General features: G+C 45.3%; 1 pseudogene; it reads right to left on the reverse strand.

The window, feature by feature from the left end:
- Window positions 1-679: 679 nt before the first annotated feature.
- Window positions 680-12986, reverse strand: part of LOC124019469 — a 52885-nt pseudogene continuing 40578 nt past the window's right edge.

Raw genomic sequence — 12986 nt, forward strand, 5'->3', positions numbered from 1 at the left:
GCTGTAGCTGTGTTAGCTACAGTATACTGTAGAAACGGGAGGCTGTAGCTGTGTTAGCTACAGTATACTGTAGAATACAGGAGGCTGTAGCTGTGTTAGCTACAGTATACTGTAAATCACTCTCAGGCAGGTGATTCCAGTATTCTGAATTCCAGGGTAGTATGAGTGTAAACAATGATCCCGCATAAACATATATATTATGTATTGCAGAAACAACATTGTCTGAGCACATAACAAACCTCCTCCTCTCTCCCCCTCTCTGTTTTCATTTCTTTCTCCATCCCTCACTCTTCCCCACTCCATCCCTCACTCTCCCCCTCTCCATCCCTCACTCTTCTCCTCTTCATCCCTCACTCTCCCCCTCTCCATCCCTCACTCTCCCCCTCTCCATCCCTCACTCTCCCCCTCTCCATCCCTCACTCTCCCCTCTCCATCCCTCACTCTCCCCTCTCCATCCCTCACTCTCCCCTCTCCATCCCTCACTCTTCCCCTCTCCATCCCTCACTCTCCCCGTCTCCATCCCTCACTCTCCCCTCTCCATCCCTCACTCTCCCCCTCTCCATCCCTCACTCTCCCCTCTCCATCCCTCACTCTCCCCTCTCCATCCCCCACTCTCCCCCTCCATCCCTCACTCTTCCCTCTCCATCCCTCACTCTCCCCTCTCCATCCCTCACTCTCCCCCTCTGTTTTTCTCTCTCCATGTATCTCTGCTCTTCCAGCCCTGTGTGACCCTGCTTCCAGGACATATAAACTCATTCTGAGAAAATATATTCATATATGAAGTTTAAATGCATTTCTTATCAATAATGTCTTTAGTAAAACTCAATAAAATGTTCAAAATCCAAGGTGTGGTGGCCACCGAAAACATCTCTCCTTTGTTTAAAAAAAAAAGTTCCTCTTTCTTTCTTTCGCTCTCTTTCTCGTGTTCCGATTGGGGGAAACAGTCGACCAACAATTTTGCAGTCAAAACAGGAAACAGGAAGCTGTGAGCAGGAAGCTGGAGCTGCTGCTGTGTGCGACGCACTCTGTGATCCCCCTCAGAGGTGGCTCTCTGATTCGCTCCTGTCCGAGGCTCCATTGGTTCCATTGGTTCCGTGGGTCCCGTTCTCCATTGGAAAGCAGGACAGGGCCAGACCGTGGACGGTCAGGTTACTCTCGTTCAGCCTCCTGACGCGGAATGTCTCATAGTGGATGTTGTGGGTCACGTCCTTCAGGTCCTGCAGGTGGGACCTTTCAGGAAACACAGACAAACGCAAAAACATTAATTTATTTGCATGTTTATTTATGTAAATAGGTTCAAATATATAATGTTGTAGACAAAAACACAAACAGCATCAGGGCAGATAGACAGCTGAACAACAGATGATTAAGGACAGACAGCTGATATGAAGGATGATGAAGGACAGACAGCTGATATGATGAAGGACAGACAGCTGATATGAAGATGAAGGATAGATGATGAAGGATAGATGAAGGATAGACAGCTGATATGATGAAGGATAGACATCTGATATGAAGGATGATGAAGGATAGACAGCTGATATGATGAAGGATAGACAGCTGATATGATGAAGGATAGACAGCTGATATGATGATGAAGGATGACAGCTGATATGATGGATGATGAAGGACAGACAGCTGATATGATGAAGGATAGACAGCTGATATGATGGATGATGAAGAATAGACAGACTGATATGATGAATATGATGACAGATGAAGGATAGACAGCTGATATGATGAAGGATAGACAGCTGATATGATGAAGGATGACAGCTGATATGATGAAGAATAGACAGCTGATATGATGAAGGATAGACAGCTGATATGATGAAGGATGACAGCTGATATGATGAAGGATAGACAGCTGATATGATGAAGGATAGACAGCTGATATGATGAAGGATAGACAGCTGATATGAAGGATGATGAAGGATAGACAGCTGATATGATGGATGATGAAGGACAGACAGCTGATATGATGAAGGATAGACAGCTGATATGATGAAGGACAGACAGCTGATATGATGAAGGATAGACAGCTGATATGATGGATGATGAAGGACAGACAGCTGATATGATGAAGGATAGACAGCTGATATGATGAAGGATAGACAGCTGATATGATGATGATGAATAGACAGCTGATATGATGGGATGATGAAGGACAGACAGCTGATATGATGAAGGATAGACAGCTGATATGATGGATGATGAAGGACAGACAGCTGATATGATGGATGATGAAGGACAGACAGCTGATATGATGATGATGAAGGACAGACAGCTGATATGATGGATGATGAAGGACAGACTGCTGATATGAAGGATGATGAAGGACAGACAGCTGATATGATGGATGATGAAGGATAGACAGCTGATATGATGAAGGACAGACAGCTGATATGATGGATGATGAAGGACAGACAGCTGATATGATGGATGATGAAGGATAGACAGCTGATATGAAGGATGATGAAGGATAGACAGCTGATATGAAGGATGATGAAGGACAGACAGCTGATATGATGGATGATGAAGGACAGACAGCTGATATGATGGATGATGAAGAATAGACAGCTGATATGAAGGATGATGAAGGATAGACAGCTGATATGAAGGATGATATGATGAAGGATAGACAGCTGATATGATGAAGGACAGACAGCTGATATGATGAAGGACAGACAGCTGATATGAAGGATGATGAAGGATAGACAGCTGATATGATGGATGATGAAGGATGATATGACAGCTGATATGATGAAGGACAGACAGCTGATATGATGAAGGATGATGAAGATGACAGACAGCTGATATGATGGATGATGAAGGATAGACAGCTGATATGATGGATGATGAAGAAGATATGATGAAGGACAGACAGCTGATATGATGATGAGGATAGACAGCTGATATGATGAAGGATGATGAATGAGACAGCTGATATGATGAAGGACAGACAGCTGATATGATGAAGATGATATGATGGATGAAGGATAGACAGCTGATATGATGAAGGATAGACAGCTGATATGATGGATGATGAAGGACAGACAGCTGATATGATGGATGATGAAGGATAGACAGCTGATATGATGAAGGATAGACAGCTGATATGATGAAGGACAGACAGCTGATATGATGAAGGACAGACAGCTGATATGATGGATGATGAAGGACAGACAGCTGATATGATGAAGGATAGACAGCTGATATGATGAAGGACAGACAGCTGATATGATGAAGGACAGACAGCTGATATGATGATGAAGAAGGACAACAGCTGATATGATGAAGGACAGACAGCTGATATGATGGATGATGAAGGACAAACAGCTGATATGATGAAGGACAGACAGCTGATATGAAAGGATGATGATGATGAAGACAGACAGCTGATATGATGAAGGACAGACAGCTGATATGATGGATGATGAAGGATAGACAGCTGATATGATGGATGATGAAGGACAGACAGCTGATATGAAGGATGATGAAGGATAGACAGCTGATATGATGAAGGACAGACAGCTGATATGATGATGATGATGAAGGACAGACAGCTGATATGATGATGATGATGATGAGGATAGACAGCTGATATGATGAAGGACAGACAGCTGATATGAAGGATGATGAAGGACAGACAGCTGATATGATGAAGGACAGACAGCTGATATGATGGATGATGAAGGATGATATGATGAAGGACAGACAGCTGATATGAAGGATGATGAAGGACAGACAGCTGATATGATGGATGATGAAGGACAGACAGCTGATATGATGGATGATGAAGGACAGACAGCTGATATAATGGATGATGAAGATAGACAGCTGATATGATGAAGGACAGACAGCTGATATGAATGGATGATGAAGGATAGACAGCTGATATGATGAAGGACAGACAGCTGATATGAAGGATGATGAAGGACAAACAGCTGATATGATGAAGGGTAGACAGCTGATATGATGATGATGAAGAATAGACAGCTGATATGAAGGATGATGATAGATGATGATGAAGACAGACAGCTGATATGATGAAGGACAGACAGCTGAATGATATGATGAAGGACAGCTGATATGAAGGATGATATGAAGGAAGGACAGACAGCTGATATGATGAAGGATAGACAGCTGATATGATGATGATGAAGACAGACAGCTGATATGATGAGAAGGATAGACAGCTGATATGATGAAGGATAGACAGCTGAAGGATATGAAGGACAGACAGCTGATATGATGAAGGACACAGCTGATATGAAGGATGATGAAGGACAGACAGCTGATATGATGGATGATGAAGGACAGACAGCTGATATGAAGGATGATGATATGATGGACCTCTATGACCACAGCTGATATGATGATGAAGGACAGACAGCATGTGGTGATGATGAAGGACAGAGGGACCAGATATGATGAAGCAAACAGCTGATATGATGCCTGGACCTGATATGACCACCCCAGGACAGCATGATGGTCAGACAGCTGATATGATGAGGACCTGACAGCTGATATGAAGGATGATGAAGGACAGACAGCTGATATGATGGATGATGAAGAATAGACAGCTGATCAACAGATGATGGAGGCCTGGACCTCTAGACCACCCCAGGCAGCATGTGGTCCAGAGGCAGAGGCCTGGACCTCTAGACCACCCCAGGCAGCATGTGGTCCAGAGGCAGAGGCCTGGACCTCTAGACCACCCCAGGCAGCATGCGGTCCAGAGGCAGAGGCCTGGACCTCTAGACCACCCCAGGCAGCATGTGGTCCAGAGGCAGAGGCCTGGACCTCTAGACCACCCCAGGCAGCATGTGGTCCAGAGGCAGAGGCCTGGACCTCTAGACCACCCCAGGCAGCATGCGGTCCAGAGGCAGAGGCCTGGACCTCTAGACCACCCCAGGCAGCATGCGGTCCAGAGGCAGAGGCCTGGACCTCTAGACCACCCCAGGCAGCATGTGGTCCAGAGGCAGAGGCCTGGACCTCTAGACCACCCCAGGCAGCATGTGGTCCAGAGGCAGAGGCCTTGACCTCTAGACCACCCCATGCTGCATGGGGTGGTCCAGAGGCAGAGGCCTGGACCTCTAGACCACCCCAGGCAGCATGTGGTCCAGAGGCAGAGGCCTGGACCTCTAGACCACCCCAGGCAGCATGCGGTCCAGAGGCAGAGGCCTGGACCTCTAGACCACCCCAGGCAGCATGCGGTCCAGAGGCAGAGGCCTGGACCTCTAGACCACCCCAGGCAGGTGTACGTGTAACTGGAACTCACCTAATCAGCAGATCTCTCAAGTTGGTAAACTCACAATGTGCCACGTTTTCAACTATGGACATACAGAATAGAACAGACTGATTAAAACAGGTTCAAATCAGTCATTGCACCACATCCATGGAACACCAGCCCTTTGTCTCTCTCTCTCTCTCTCTCTCTCTCTCTCTCTCTCTCTCTCTCTCTCTCTCTCTCTCTCTCTCTCTCTCTCTCTCTCTCTCTCTCTCTCTCTCTCTCTCTCTCTCTCTCTCTCTCTCTCTCTCTCTCTATGGACATACTCTCTCTCTCTCTCTCTCTCTCTCTCTCTCTCTCTCTCTCTCTCTCTCTCTCTCTCTCTCTCTCAACTACTCTCTGTCTGCTTCCTGCTCTGCAACTTCCTCATTACTAACAGTAGAGGGCAGTGAAGCACATGACTCAGATTGAAACTGTATTGGGATATGATTTTTATTTAACCTGGCCTGTCAGTTAAGAACCAGTTCTTATTTAATAATGCACATTATTACTATTAATACTACTCATATGTATATTACTACTACTACTCATTATGTATATTATTACTACTACTACTACTCATTATGTATATTATTATTACTACTACTACTCATTATATTATTATTACTACTACTACTCATTATGTATATTATTACTACTACTACTACTCATATATATTATTATTACTACTACTACTCATTATGTATATTATTACTACTACTACTACTCATTATGTATATTATTATTATTACTACTACTCATTATGTATATTATTATTATTACTACTACTACTACTCATTATGTATATTATTACTACTACTACTCATTATGTATATTATTATTACTACTCATTATGTATATTATTACTACTACTACTCATTATGCATATTATTATTATTACTACTACTCATTATGTATATTATTATTACTACTACTACTCATTATGTATATTATTATTACTACTACTACTCATTATGTATATTATTACTACTACTACTCATTATGTATATTATTATTACTACTACTCATTATGTATATTATTATTACTACTTACTACTCATTATGTATATTATTATTACTACTACTCATTATGTATATTATTATTACTACTACTACTCATTATGTATATTATTATTACTACTACTACTCATTATGTATATTATTACTACTACTACTACTCATTATGTATATTATTATTACTACTACTACTCATTATGCATATGTATATTATTATTACTACTACTACTCATTATGTATATTATTATTACTACTACTACTCATTATGTATATTATTATTACTACTACTCATTATGTATATTATTATTACTACTACTCATTATGCATATTATTATTACTACTATTATGCATTTATTACTACTACTCATATGCATATTATTACTACTACTACTACTACTATTATGCTATTATTATGCATACTTATTATTACTACTACTACTCATTATGCATATTATTATTACTACTACTCATTATGTATATTATTACTACTCATACTATGTATATTATTATTATTACTACTACTCATTATGTATATTATTATTACTATATTATTATTATTTATTACTACTACACTCATATGCATATTATTATTACTACTACTACTACTTTATGTATATTATTATTACTACTACTCATTATGCATATTATTATTACTACTACTCATTATGCATATTATTATTACTACTACTACTCATTATGCGTATTATTATTACTACTACTCATTATGCATATTATTATTACTACTACTCATTATGCATATTATTATTACTACTACTCATTATGCATATTATTATTACTACTACTCATTATGCGTATTATTATTATTATTACTACTACTACTCATTATGCATATTATTATTAATACTACTCATTATGCATATTATTATTACTACTACTATTATGCATATATTATGCACTACTACTATTATAATTACTACTACTACTCATTATGCATATTATTACTACTACTCATTATGCATATTATAATTACTACTACTACTACTCATTATGCATATTATTATTACTACTACTACTTATTATGCACATTATTATAATTACTACTACTACTCATTATGCATATTATTACTACTACTCATTATGCATATTATAATTACTACTACTACTACTCATTATGCGTATTATTATTATTACTACTACTACTTATTATGCACATTATTATAATTACTACTACTACTCATTATGCATATTATTACTAGTAATGTAAACACACCCTCCCCTATGATAATGTATTGATAATGTAAACACACTCACCCTCTATGATGCCCCATTTGGTTTTCCTGCCCAGGACCTTGTTCCCGTTTACCTGGTGCTCCTTGTCTGTCCCCACCACCGCAAATATTATTATTACGGAATGTTTTCCTGCACACAGAATACAAGGAGAGGGTGAAGGTAAGAGGGGAGTACCAGGAGAGGACCAGACAGGGGAAAGGTAAGAGGGGAGTACCAGGAGAGGACCAGGAGAGGGGAAAGGTAAGAGGGGAGTACCAGGAGAGGGCCAGACAGGGGAAAGGTAAGAGGGGAGTACCAGGAGAGGAATACCAGGAGAGGAGTACCAGGAGAGGAGTACCAGGAGAGGACCAGGAGAGGGGAAAGGTAAGAGGGGAGTACCAGGAGAGGACCAGGAGAGGACCAGACAGGGGAAAGGTAAGAGAGGAGTACCAGGAGAGGACCAGACAGGGGAAAGGTAAGAGGGGAGTACCAGGAGAGGACCAGGAGAGGGGAAAGGTAAGAGGGGAGTACCAGGAGAGGACCAGACAGGGGAAAGGTAAGAGAGGAGTACCAGGAGAGGACCAGGAGAGGACCAGGAGAGGGGAAAGGTAAGAGGGGAGTACCAGGAGAGGACCAGGAGAGGGGAAAGGTAAGAGGGGAGTACCAGGAGAGGACCAGGAGAGGGGAAAGGTAAGAGGGGAGTACCAGGAGAGGACCAGACAGGGGAAAGGTAAGAGAGGAGGACCAGGAGAGGGGAAAGGTAAGAGAGGAGTACCAGGAGAGGACCAGGAGAGGGGAAAGGTAAGAGGGGAGTACCAGGAGAGGAATACCAGGAGAGGAGTACCAGGAGAGGAGTACCAGGAGAGGACCAGGAGAGGGGAAAGGTAAGAGGGGAGTACCAGGAGAGGACCAGACAGGGGAAAGGTAAGAGGGGAGTACCAGGAGAGGACCAGGAGAGGGGAAAGGTAAGAGGGGAGTACCAGGAGAGGACCAGGAGAGGGGAAAGGTAAGAGAGGAGGACCAGGAGAGGGTGAAGGTAAGAGGAGTACCAGGAGAGGGTGAAGGTAAGAGAGAAGTACCAGGAGAGGACCAGGAGAGGACCAGACAGGGGAAAGGTAAGAGAGGAGTACCAGGAGAGGACCAGGAGAGGGGAAAGGTAAGAGAGGAGTACCGGGAGAGGGTGAAGGTAAGAGGAGTACCAGGAGAGGGTGAAGGTAAGAGAGAAGTACCAGGAGAGGACCAGGAGAGGACCAGACAGGGGAAAGGTAAGAGAGGAGTACCAGGAGAGGACCAGACAGGGGAAAGGTAAGAGGGGAGTACCAGGAGAGGACCAGGAGAGGGGAAAGGTAAGAGGGGAGTACCAGGAGAGGACCAGGAGAGGGGAAAGGTAAGAGGGGAGTACCAGGAGAGGACCAGACAGGGGAAAGGCAGAAGGGGAGTACCAGGAGAGGAATACCAGGAGAGGAATACCAGGAGAGGACCAGACAGGGGAAAGGTAAGAGAGGAGTACCAGGAGAGGAGTACCAGGACAGGAGTACCAGGAGAGGTGGACCAGGAGAGGAGGACCAGGAGAGGACCAGACAGGGGAAAGGTAAGAGGGGAGTACCAGGAGAGGAGTACCAGGAGAGGAGTACCAGGAGAGGAGGACCAGGAGAGGAGGACCAGGAGAGGACCAGACAGGGGAAAGGTAAGATAGGAGGACCAGGAGAGGAGTATCAGGAGAGGAGGACCAGGAGAGGAGTACCAGGAGAGGAGGACCAGGAGAGGAGGACCAGGAGAGGAGGACCAGGAGAGGAGGACCAGGAGAGGAGGACCAGGAGAGGAGTATCAGGAGAGGACCAGAAGAGGAGGACCAGGAGAGGGAGGACCAGGAGAGGAGGACCAGGAGAGGAGGACCAGGAGAAGAGGACCAGGAGAAGAGGACCAGGAGAGGAGGACCAGGAGAGGAGGACCAGGAGAGGAGGACCAGGAGAGGAGTATCAGGAGAGGAGTATCAGGAGAGGACCAGAAGAGGAGGACCAGGAGAGGAGGACCAGGAGAGGAGGACCAGGAGAGGAGGACCAGGAGAGGAGTATCAGGAGAGGACCAGAAGAGGAGGACCAGGAGAGGACCAGGAGAGGAGGACCAGGAGAGGAGGACCAGGAGAGGAGTACCAGGAGAGGAGTATCAGGAGAGGAGGACCAGGAGAGGACCAGGAGAGGAGTTGACACCAAACGCTGGTCCTAGATCTATACTGTAATGTGCTTTGGCCAGTGAGTGCCTTTGACTATCGCTGCCAAACTGCTTACAAGTGTGACTTGTAAAATGTGTGTGTGTGTGTGTGTGTGTGTGTGTGTGTGTGTGTGTGTGTGTGTGTGTGTGTGTGTGTGTGTGTGTGTGTGTGTGTGCGTTAGTGCGCGCACGCTGGTGTGTGTGTGGATACGTGCGCACATGGTTGAATGTTTGTGTGTTTGCGTGTGAATTCCTGCACGAATGCTTGTATGTGCGTCTGTGTGTGTGTCTGTGTCTGTGTGTGTGTGTCTGTGTCTGTGTCTGTGTCTGTGTGTGTGTGTGTGTGTGTGTGTGTGTGTGTGTGTGTGTGTGTGTGTGTGTGTGTGTGTGTGTGTGTGTGTGTGTGTGTGTGTGTGTGTGTGTGTGTGTGTGTGTGTGTGTGTGTGTGTGTGTGTGTGTGTGTGTGTGTGTGTGTGTGTGTGTGTGTGTGTGTGTGTGTGTGTGTGTGTGTGTGTGTGTGTGTGTGTGTGTGTGTGTGTGTGTGTGTGTGTGTGTGTGTGTGTGTGTGTGTGTGTGTGTGTGTGTGTGTGTGTGTGTGTGTGTGTGTGTGTGTGTGTGTGTCTCACCCTGATCTTGTCGTTGAGTATCCTGTCCTCTGGATCTTCGTCGTACTCCGTCTGAGGGTAGACTCGGATCCCATTGGCCTTCAGGTCCTGTCTTATCTACACAGGGGTCAGATGGCAGGGGTTACAGGGGTCATTCAGAGGTCATGAGGTCAACATGATGACACAGATGTGTACATGCTACTATTGTGTACGAGTGTCCCTGTTCCTGGAGAACCACCCTCCTGTAAGGTTTTAACTCCAACCCTGTTCCTAGAGAGACACCTTCCTGTAGGTTTTAACTCCAACCCTGTTCCTGGAGAGACACCCTCCTGTAGGTTTTAACTCCAACCCTGTTCCTGGAGAGCTACCCTCCTGTAGGTTAGAACTCCAACCCTGTTCCTGGAGAGCTACCCTCCTGCAGGTTTACACTCCAACCCTGTTCCTGAAGAGATACCCTCCTGTAGGTTTTAACTCCAACCCTGTTCCTGAAGAGCTACCCTCCTGTAGGTTTTAACTCCAACCCTGTTCCTGAAGAGATACCCTCCTGTAGGTTTTAACTCCAACCCTGTTCCTGTAGAGCTACCCTCCTGTAGGTTTACACAGGGCTCTCTTACCCTGTTCCTGGAGAGCTACCCTCCTGTAGGTTTTAAATCCAACCCTGTTCCTGGGGAGCTACCCTCCTGTAGGTTTACACTCCAACCCTGTTCCTCGGGAGCTACCCGTCTGTTGGTTTTAACTCCAACCCTGTTCCTGGAGAGCTACAGTCCTGTAGGTTTACACTCCAACCCTGTTCCTGGAGAGCTACAGTCCTGTAGGTTTACACTCCAACCCTGTTCCTGGAGAGCTACAGTCCTGTAGGTTTTAACTCCAACCCTGTTCCTGGAGAGCTACAGTCCTGTAGGTTTACACTCCAACCCTGTTCCTGGAGAGCTACAGTCCTGTAGGTTTTAACTCCAACCCTGTTCCTGGAGAGCTACCCTCCTGTAGGTTTTATCTCCAACCCTGTTCCTGGAGCTATTGCCCACTCAATGTGAAACAGAATAAGGAGGGTAGGTAGATCTCCAGTACAGGAACAGGGTTGTAGAGCCCTGGTATAAACCTACAAGAGGGTAGATAGATCTCCAGAACAGGGTTGTAGAGCCCTGGTATAAACCTACAGGAGGGTAGATAGATCTCCAAAACAGGAACAGGGTTGTAGAGCCCTGGTATAAACCTACAGGAGGGTAAGTAGATCTCCAGAACAGGGTTGTAGAGCCCTGGTGTAAACCTACAGGAGGGTAGATAGATCTCCAGAACAGGAACAGGGTTGTAGAGCCCTGGTATAAACCTACAGGAGGGTAGATAGATCTCCAGAACAGGAACAGGGTTGTAGAGCCCTGGTATAAACCTACAGGAGGGTAGGTAGATCTCCAGAACAGGGTTGTAGAGCCCTGGTATAAACCTACAGGAGGGTAGATAGATCTCCAGAACAGGAACAGGGTTGTAGAGCCCTGGTATAAACCTACAGGAGGGTAGGTAGATCTGCAGAACAGGGTTGTAGAGCCCTGGTATAAACCTACAGGAGGGTAGATAGATCTCCAAAACAGGAACAGGGTTGTAGAGCCCTGGTATAAACCTACAGGAGGGTAAGTAGATCTCCAGAACAGGGTTGTAGAGCCCTGGTGTAAACCTACAGGAGGGTAGATAGATCTCCAGAACAGGAACAGGGTTGTAGAGCCCTGGTATAAACCTACAGGAGGGTAGATAGATCTCCAGAACAGGAACAGGGTTGTAGAGCCCTGGTATAAACATACAGGAGGGTAAGTAGATCTCCAGAACAGGGTTGTAGAGCCCTGGTATAAACCTACAGGAGGGTAGATAGATCTCCAGAACAGGAACAGGGTTGTAGAACCCTGGTATAAACCTACAAGAGGGTAGGTAGATCTCCAGTACAGGAACAGGGTTGTAGAGCCCTGGTATAAACCTACAAGAGGGTAGATAGATCTCCAGAACAGGAACAGGGTTGTAGAGCCCTGGTGTAAACCTACAGGAGGGTAAGTAGATCTCCAGAACAGGGTTGTAGAGCCCTGGTATAAACCTACAGGAGGGTAGATAGATCTCCAGAACAGGAACAGGGTTGTAGAGAGCCCTGGAGCCCTATAAACCTACAGGAGGGTAGATAGATCTCCAGAACAGGGGGTTGTAGAGCCCTGGTATAAACCTACAGGAGGGTAGGTAGATCTCCAGAACAGGAACAGGGTTGTAGAGCCCTGGTATAAACCTACAGGAGGGTAGATAGATCTCCAGAACAGGAACAGGGTTGTAGAGCCCTGGTATAAACCTACAGGAGGGTAGGTAGATCTCCAGAACAGGAACAGGGTTGTAGAGCCCTGGTATAAACCTACAGGAGGGTAGATAGATCTCCAGAACAGGAACAGGGTTGTAGAGCCCTGGTATAAACCTACAGGAGGGTAGATAGATCTCCAGAACAGGGTTGTAGAGCCCTGGTATAAACCTACAGGAGGGTAGGATAGATCTCCAGAACAGGAACAGGGTTGTAGAGCCCTGGTATAAACCTACAGGAGGGTAGGTAGATCTCCAGAACAGGGTTGTAGAGCCCTGGTATAAACCTACAGGAGGGTAGGTAGATCTCCAGAACAGGGTTGTAGAGC

The sequence above is a fragment of the Oncorhynchus gorbuscha genome, unplaced genomic scaffold, assembly GCF_021184085.1.
Source record: "Oncorhynchus gorbuscha isolate QuinsamMale2020 ecotype Even-year unplaced genomic scaffold, OgorEven_v1.0 Un_scaffold_606, whole genome shotgun sequence".
Classification (NCBI taxonomy): Eukaryota; Metazoa; Chordata; class Actinopteri; order Salmoniformes; family Salmonidae; genus Oncorhynchus; species Oncorhynchus gorbuscha.